Below are 8,628 nucleotides of genomic sequence, written 5' to 3' on the forward strand. Positions count from 1 at the left end.
AGATCCTGTTGAAGGAGCCTGGTGAGTTACTGTAGTACATCTTTTAGATGGTGCACACTGCAGTCACTATGTGTCAGTGATAAAGGAAACAAATATTGAGCTGGTGGATAGGGTGACAATCAGACAGGCCACTTTGAATCTGGATGCTGTCAATGTGTTCTTGTGTGGTGTTGTTCAGACAAATGGAGAGTATTCCATCGCATTCCTGACTGTTCCCTGCATTATTGGTGAGACAGGAGGTGAGTTACTCGCTGCAGATATGTGACCCACATTTGGAGCCATAGTAATTATGACTGATTCAATTAAGATTCTGGTCAATTATTTGATCAACTTTGAGGAGAAAGTGAGGTCTGCAGATGCTGGAGATCAGAGATGGAAATGTGTTGCTGGAAAAGCGCAGCAGGTCAGGCAGCATCTAGGGAACAGGAGAATCGACGTTTCGGGCATTAGCCCTTCTTCAGGAATGAAGAAGGGCTAATGCCCGAAACGTCGATTCTCCTGTTCCCTAGATGCTGCCTGACCTGCTGCACTTTTCCAGCAACACATTTCCATATTTGATCAACTTATCAACCCAAGCTCAGATGTTGTCCAAGTCTTTCTGCATGTGGACACTGACTGCTTCAGTCTCTGAGGAACAGCTGAATATCCAACAGTGAGCGTCCAACATCTGATCTTCTGAATAATGAAGCAGCTGAAGATGGTTGGATTGAGAACACAACTTGGACAAACCCCTGCACTAAGGTGATTCATTGCAGGGTCCTGACCCAAATATCCCAATTTATGCCAACCTCTCCAAAGCAAAAACTGGAAAATTCATAACTATTCACAAGGACCGTGAGATACTCCTCTTCACACTAGACCTCCAGTGGACAGAACTTTGATCAGCGCTGACCCATTATCCATATTTATGGTGGGTTCCCAATAGAATTACCAATAGTAAGGAGGGGCTCAGCAATATGAGAAGAAGGAAAAGATTAGAGGAAGAAAATCTAGTTGGATTGGTAAATATCATGTACCCATCTGCCTGCTATTTCAGTTTTACAGTCTTTAAGTAAAGAAACATGTCCTGTAAGTAACTCCTGGTCTCCTTCTGCCAGAACTATACAAATTAATTAGTACTGTGATTTTGTATAATGTCAGCCTCCATGAATTTTAACAGATAGATGTCCAATCCACTTTTGCCAATGCATCAAAGCTCCAGGAATTGTGGGGCTGCATTTTATTGGTTCTTTCCACTGACCATCTTATAAGTGACTAAAAAGATGGTAGAAACAGGTTAAGTATCAAAAACCATAAGCCAAATCTTTTATTGTTGTCAGGGAATGCCTTCAACTCGCACAGATACTTGCATTTTTAAATTACCATTAATCAAGTTTAAAACCATTATGAAGAACCTCTAAAGGTTACTAGGCAACAGAATTTGCATTAATTGATACTGAGTTTACACATCCTGTTTGCTGAGAGTATCAGAAGTAATTCAAAGCCCATTTCTGATGCCTAAGCTATTACCCCATATCATTTTATGATATGGGCTCTCTGCACTCAATTAAAATATAACTGATGAAGTTGATATGACTTAATGATATTGTTAATGTACATATGAGTCAAAGGTTGCACAGCAGAAAGACACAAGGTATTTACAAGTGTTTTCAGTTTGCAAAGATAATTTCTGTGTTTTTTTTGTGTTCCAGGTAATGCAATTCACTGCTGAGAAAGCCATCAGTCCTTACTAAAGAATAGAATGCAAACAAATATGATTATCATGAGATGAGTTCCCATTCTCTGGTCTGACTTTTAATATGAAAAATCAGTGTAAATTGAAAACAGTGCACAGCTTGGTAAACTCTGCAAATGTGCATTTGAATGACAATATCTGTACTGTTTTGTCTCACTGTACTAATTCCTAATCACAATGTGAATTCCCCCCCTCCCCCTCAGGTTTACAATGTAATCTGCTTTTTGCTGTCTCTCACAGTTTTATTGCCAACATCATTCATTCAGCAAATAGTATCGCAGTTCCAGAAACCTGTCATTGTCGACATCCGTTTCAGATATGACTGGCTCAAGAATGTTCTGTCTGATACTGCTTTTTATTTTCTTTTAAAATTTTTTTTACGGAGGCCCTTAAAGGTTCACTGCTATTTTTTCAGAGGATAGTTCTGGTGCAAAGAGAACAAGTGCACACAAAATTGCAGGAAAATACCAAGTGGTCCACAGAGCCTGACCAACATCATTATGCAATTTAAAATTTTTCATGGGATGTGGGCATCCTAGATAGGCCAGCACTTATCACCCATCCCTAACAGTTCTTGATGGTGAGCCACCTTCTTGAGGTCTATATACAGTCACAGCAACCTGAGAAAGGGATGTCCAGAATTTTGACCCAGCCCTGTAATGGAATGGAAATATAGTTTCATGTCAGGATGGCATACAACTTCAAGGGCAATTTGGAGGTGGTGATATTAGGGGTCATTGTGGTTTTGGAGACATTGTTAGAGTCTTGATGAGTTGCTACAGTACATCTGGGACATGGTACAGACCACTGGCATTGTTCACCTGTGGTAGATGGATTGATGGTTTGTGATGGTATTTAGATATCCAATCAGGAGAATGTTGAGATTCTTATGTCCTTGGCATTGCACCCATCCATGAAACACTCCTGACTTGTGTATTGTGGAAGGCTTTGCATAGTCAGAAGGTGAGTTACACACCATAGCATTCACAGCCTCTGACCCGTTCAGAAGTTTTTATATAGCTGATCCAGTTGTTTCTGGACAATGATAACACTAGAATGTTGATGGTTGGGGGCGCGGGGAGGGGGGAGGGAGGTATCAGTTGTGGCAATGTTGTTAAATGTCAAGGGGAGATGGTTGTCTTATCTCTTATTGGGTTTGGTCATTGCTTGGCACTCAGGAGACACAACTGTTGCTTATCTTTGTCAATCTAAGACTGAATATTTCCTATGTTTTTCTGCACACTGGAATGAGGTGCTTCATTAGTTGAAGAGTTGCAAATGATACTGAGCATGGAAATCTCCCACAATCTTCATTGAACATTGCCACTTAAGACCTTACAATAACGGAATGGTTTATCAGGTGGTTAGGTCTAGACCTACCCTTTGCAGAAATATACAGGGAATGACTAGATTAAATTCGATCAACCAAAACCACCTTCCTTCCGATCAGAGGAAAGTGTTTCCCTGATTCCCATTTACTTCCATTTTGTTAGGGGTCTTCCTTGCCACAGTTGGTCAAATACTGAAATCAAGAGCCATGATGTATACTTTAACACCGGAAATCAGCTCATTAGCTCATGTTTTTTGATGGCTGCAATGATGTTTGGACCGGAGCTGCCATAGAGCCTATTGGCATTATAAAGACATGTGGAGGAGTCCAGCCTTTTCAAAGGCATTAGAACTTAAAACCCAAGTAACCAGCATGAAAATGTTGGCGAACAGCAATGACAGTTCTTGTGAACCCATCCAATAAATAGCAAGTAGTAGCCAGTATCTTTGGCAGCACAAGTAGATGTCCCCCAGTGTCTCAGTTCTGCAGGAGAGCTCAGACTGACATTATGAGAACCTTTCCAGTTGCTTATAACGAACTGGCCCCACCCTCGCTTCACTTAGAATTGCAGGAAATCAATTCTTCCAGTTAGCCAGTCAGTTCTGATACCATCGAGAGTGTGGTGCTGGAAAAGCACAGCAGGTCAGGCAGCATCTAAGGAGCAGGAAAATCAATGTTTCAGGCATAAACCCTTCATCAGGAATGAGGCTTGTGGGTCGGGGCTGAGAGATAAATGGGAGGGGTGTGTGGGGTTGGGGGAAGGTAGCTGGGAAAGCGATAGATGGTTGAAGGTGAGGGAGAAGATGATAGGTAAGAGGGGGCAGTGATGGCTGGGTCCTAAGGGAGGTGCCAAGTTGGAGGCTTGTGATTGGGATAATGTTGGGGGGGGGGGGAAATGAGGAAGCTGTTGAAATCCACATTTATCCCGTGTGGTTGTAGGGTTCCAAGGCAGAACGTGAGGCATTCCTCCTCCAAGTGTCAGGTGGTAACGTTATTATTACCTGCAACTTCTTCCCTCAATCGCTGAAACCTACCGCACTCTCTGACACTGCTAACCCTACATCCCTCTCCACTGCCTACTCATTCGCATGGGACAAACGCAGCATTTGGATCAGCACTAACAGCTGCATCTCCTGCTTTCTTTCTTAATACCTCTCTCTTTTTTTTAATTCAGCAAGAAAAAAACCCACAATTGGGCAGAAACAGTTAAGGTAGGGGGAGGTGGACTGTTTGACAATTGACTCTTCTCCATTATGTATCTAAGTCCATGGACTGGTAACAAATCTGCCCTTGACTTACTGTACTGGGACCCTCTGAGCAAAGGCTTTGACTCGACTAAGGACTGCTGACAAACTTGACGAGATTCCTAGCTTAGTGTCTGCACTAATGGGCATAGCAGTATAGCAGTAATATGAGCCTGGTACCGCTTACTGAGGAGAAAATGAGGACTGCAGATGCTGGAGATCAGAGCTGAAAATGTGTTGCTGGAAAAGCGCAGCAGGTCAGGCAGCATCCAAGGAACTGGATTCCTGAAGAAGGGCTTATGCCCGAAACATCGATTCTCCTGTTTCTTGGATGCTGCCTGACCTGCTGCGCTTTTCCAGCAACACATTTTCACCTCTTACTGAGGGGCAAGGTGGTAAAAAGCAAGGCAAATCAAGACAAGGAAAGATAGAGATGTTGTAACAATAGGCTCAAAGTTCTCAAAGCTCTAAGCGAACAGCCTGAAGAGACAGTGTACTTTAATCTATTAGCTGAATGCAAATCCCTGGGCGCACACTATCCTTGCTGCACCATTGTAATGTGGGTTGCCATTTTGTCCCAAGGTGCAGCATTACAATGCAGAAGGGTACTGTAAGTGGATCAGAGGAGTGCCATGCAGGTTTCTAGAGGGTGCACGTGCTGAATGTCAAAGCTCTGTAATCCACAAGGAGAGGTGTCTCCTTCCGAATGTCTTCATCCTCCACCTCCCTGACTGCTTCTGCTTCTCGGCTCCTCAACAGCCAATACACCGCCTCATTAAACCTGACTTGCTGCAGTTCTATCATCTCCCCCACTAAGGCTGCAGCCTTTGCACCAATCAGGTGAAGGTGCCACACAGACTAAGTGAACAATGCAGCTGCCAAAAAGGTAATGCCCACTGCACTCTGACCGCAAGCGTAAAATCTGAATACCTGCTGAGTGGCAAGGTGCTGTGGGATTAGATATGATTTGGAGATGCGGGTGTTGGACTGGGGTGTACAAAGTTAAAAATCACACAACACCAGGTTATAGTCCAACAGTTTTAGTTGGAATCACTAGCTTTTGGAGCACTGCTCCTTCATCAAGTGGTAGAAGGAGCCTGATGAAGGAGCGTCGCTCCGAAAGCTAGTGTGTTTCCAATTAGACCTGTTTGACTATAACCTGGTGTTGTGTGATTTTTAACTTTGTGATTAGGTAGGGAGACATTAGAAGTGAGAGATGCCATTGAGGCATGGTAGAGAATTAAAGGGGTATGTTTAGCAAGATACGGTGAGAGAATATGCGAGGCCTTATTCCATAAATTTCTCCATAAAACCCAATGCAACTCAACCTTAGTCAAAAACAAGTGAATTTCAGCCCACTAATACTTCCTCTCTTCCAAATATTAGCAATGTTCATGCTCTCTTGATGCCATCTGATGTAAGTTACGCATGAGTAAAGAAAAGATCAAAAAGCAGGCATATGGATTTTACATTCTAAAGCAAGTCTTTTTTGAATGGCTATTAATAATAAAAATGCTGCTTATGATTAACATTTCAGGTTGATCAATAAATCAAACTGTAACATAATTAATGGGTAGATACTGAAATTTATATTGATTGGCTGGGTCATTTTTTTTATAAAGTATTTCTGGGAGAAATGCAAACGGTTCAAAGAAAAATTGCCAATAGTTATACAGCATAGAAACAGGACATTCGTTCCAAAAGTTTCAACCCAACTTTTAGGTTCCATTTGAGCTCTCATCTTCCCTCATTTGCCTGCATCAGCTTAATTTCTTTCTCCCTCATATGCTTATTTAGTCTCCTCTTGAATGTACTTATATTGTTTGCCATTTAGAATTTAAAGATCTTGATTAGATCTTACCTCAGCCTTCTTTTTTGCAAGAGAAAAGAAATTCAACCGGTTGTTCCTCTCCAGTTAAGTATGCTTCCACATTTCCGGCACGTGGACCATTTTTAATCCTCTTGAATACAACTGCATCTTCTTTTATTATGTGTCGAAAGTGTGGTGTAACCAAAGAACTGTACAGATTTAGCACCAATTCTTGCCACTTCAATTCTATCTGTCTCAAAATAAACCCGAGTGCTTGGTTTACTTTGTTTTTATGGTTTGTTAAACCATTGTTACGATTGAGTGATTTATGTATTATACTTCCAGGTCTTTTTGGTTTTCTCCTCACTTAGAGTCAGAGATGTACAGCATGGAAACAAGCCCTTCAGTCCAACTTATCCATGCTGACCAGTTATCCCAACCCAATCTAGTCCCACCTGCCAGCACCCGGCCCATATCCCTCCAAACCCTTCCTATTCACATACAACATTTAAGAGGCATTTGGATGGGTAATTGTACCAGCCTCCACCACTTCCTCTGGCAGCTCATTCCATACACTTACCACCCTCTGTGAAAAAGTTGCCCCGTAGGTCTCTTTTATATCTTTCCCCTCCCACCCTAAACCCATGCCCTCTAGTTCTGGACCCCCAACCCCAGGGAAAAGACTTTGCCTATTTATCCTATCCATGCTCCTCATAATTTTGCAAACCTCTAAGGCCACCCCTCATCCTCCAACGCTCTAGAGAAAACAGCCCCAGCCTGTTCAGCCTCTCCCTATAGCTCAAATCCTCCAACCCTGGCATCATCCTTATAAATCTTTTCTGACCCTTTCAAGTTTCACACATCTTTCTGAGAGGAAGGAGACCAGAATTGCACACAATATTTCAACAGTGGCCTAACCAATGTCCTGTACAGCCGCAATATGACCTCCCAACTCCTGTACTCAGTACTCTGACCAATAAAGGAAAGCATACCAAACGCCTTCTTCACTATCCTATCTACCTGTGACTCCACTTTCAAGGAGCTATGAAACTGCATTGCAGGGTCTCTTTGTTCAGCAACACTCCCTAGGACCTTACCATTAAGTGTATAAGCCCTGCAAAGATTTGCTTTCCCAAAATGCCACTTCTCAACCCATTGGCCCAGCTGGTCAAGATCCTGTTGTAATCTGAGGTAACCCTCTTCGCTGTCCATGACACCTCCAATTTTGGTGTCATCCGCAAACTAACTGTACCTCTTATGTTCACATCCAAATCATTTATGTAAATGACAAAACGTAGAGGACCCAGCACCGATCCTTGTGGCACTCCACTGGTCACAGGCCTCCAGTCTGAAAAACAACCCTCCACTACCACCCTCTGTCTTCTACCTTTGAGACAGTTCTGTATCCAAATGGCTAGTCGTCCCTGAATTCCTTGAGATCTAACCTTGCTAATTAGTCTCCCATGAGGAACCTTGTCGAACGCCTTACTGAAGTCCAGATAGATTACATCTACCGCTCTGGCCTCATCAATCCTCCTTGTTACTTCCTAAAAAAACTCAATCAAGTTTGTGAGACATGATATCCCACGCACAAAGCCATGTTGACTATCCCAAATCAGTCCTTGCCTTTCCAAATTCATGTACATCCTGTCCCTCAGGATTCCCACCAACAAATTGCCCACCACCGACATCAGGCTCACTGGTCTATAGTTCCCTGGCTTATCCTTACTGCACTTCTTAAGCAGTGGTACCACGATTGTCAACCCCCGATCTTCTGGCACCTCACCTGTGACTATCAAATGATACAAATATCTCAACAAGAGGCCCAGCAATCACTTCTCTAGCTTCCCAGAGTTCTGGAGTACACCTCAGAGTCATAGAGACGTACAGCATGGAAACAGACCCTTATGTCCAACCTGTTCATGCCGACCAGATATCCCAACCCAATCTAATCCCACCTGCCAGCACCCGGCCCATTTCCCTCCAAACCCTTCCTATTCATATACCCATTCAAATGCCTCTTAAATGTTGCAATTGTACCAGCCTCCACCATATCCTCTGGCAACTCCTTCCGTACACGTACACCCTCTGCGTGAAAAAGTTGCCCTGTAGGTCTCTTTTATATCTTTCCCCTCTCATCCTAACGCTCTGCCCTCTAGTTCTGGACTCCCCGACCCCAGGGAAAAGACTTTGCCTAGTTACCCTATCCATGCCCCTCATAATTTTGTAAACCTCTATAAAGGTCACCCCTCAGCTTCCGACGCTCCAGGGAAAACAGCTCCAGCCTGTTCAGCCTCTCCCTAGAGCTCAGATCCTCCAACCCTGGCAACATCCTTGTAAATCTTTTCTGAACTCTTTCAAGTTTCACAATATCTTTCTGAAAGGAAGATCAGAATTGCATGCAATATTCCAACAGTGGCCTAACCAATGTCCTGTACAGCCGCAACATGATCTCCAAACTCCTGTACTCAATACTCTGACCAATAAAGAAAAGCATACCAAACGCCTT

Source organism: Chiloscyllium plagiosum, chromosome 12 (assembly GCF_004010195.1).
Source record: "Chiloscyllium plagiosum isolate BGI_BamShark_2017 chromosome 12, ASM401019v2, whole genome shotgun sequence".
Classification (NCBI taxonomy): Eukaryota; Metazoa; Chordata; class Chondrichthyes; order Orectolobiformes; family Hemiscylliidae; genus Chiloscyllium; species Chiloscyllium plagiosum.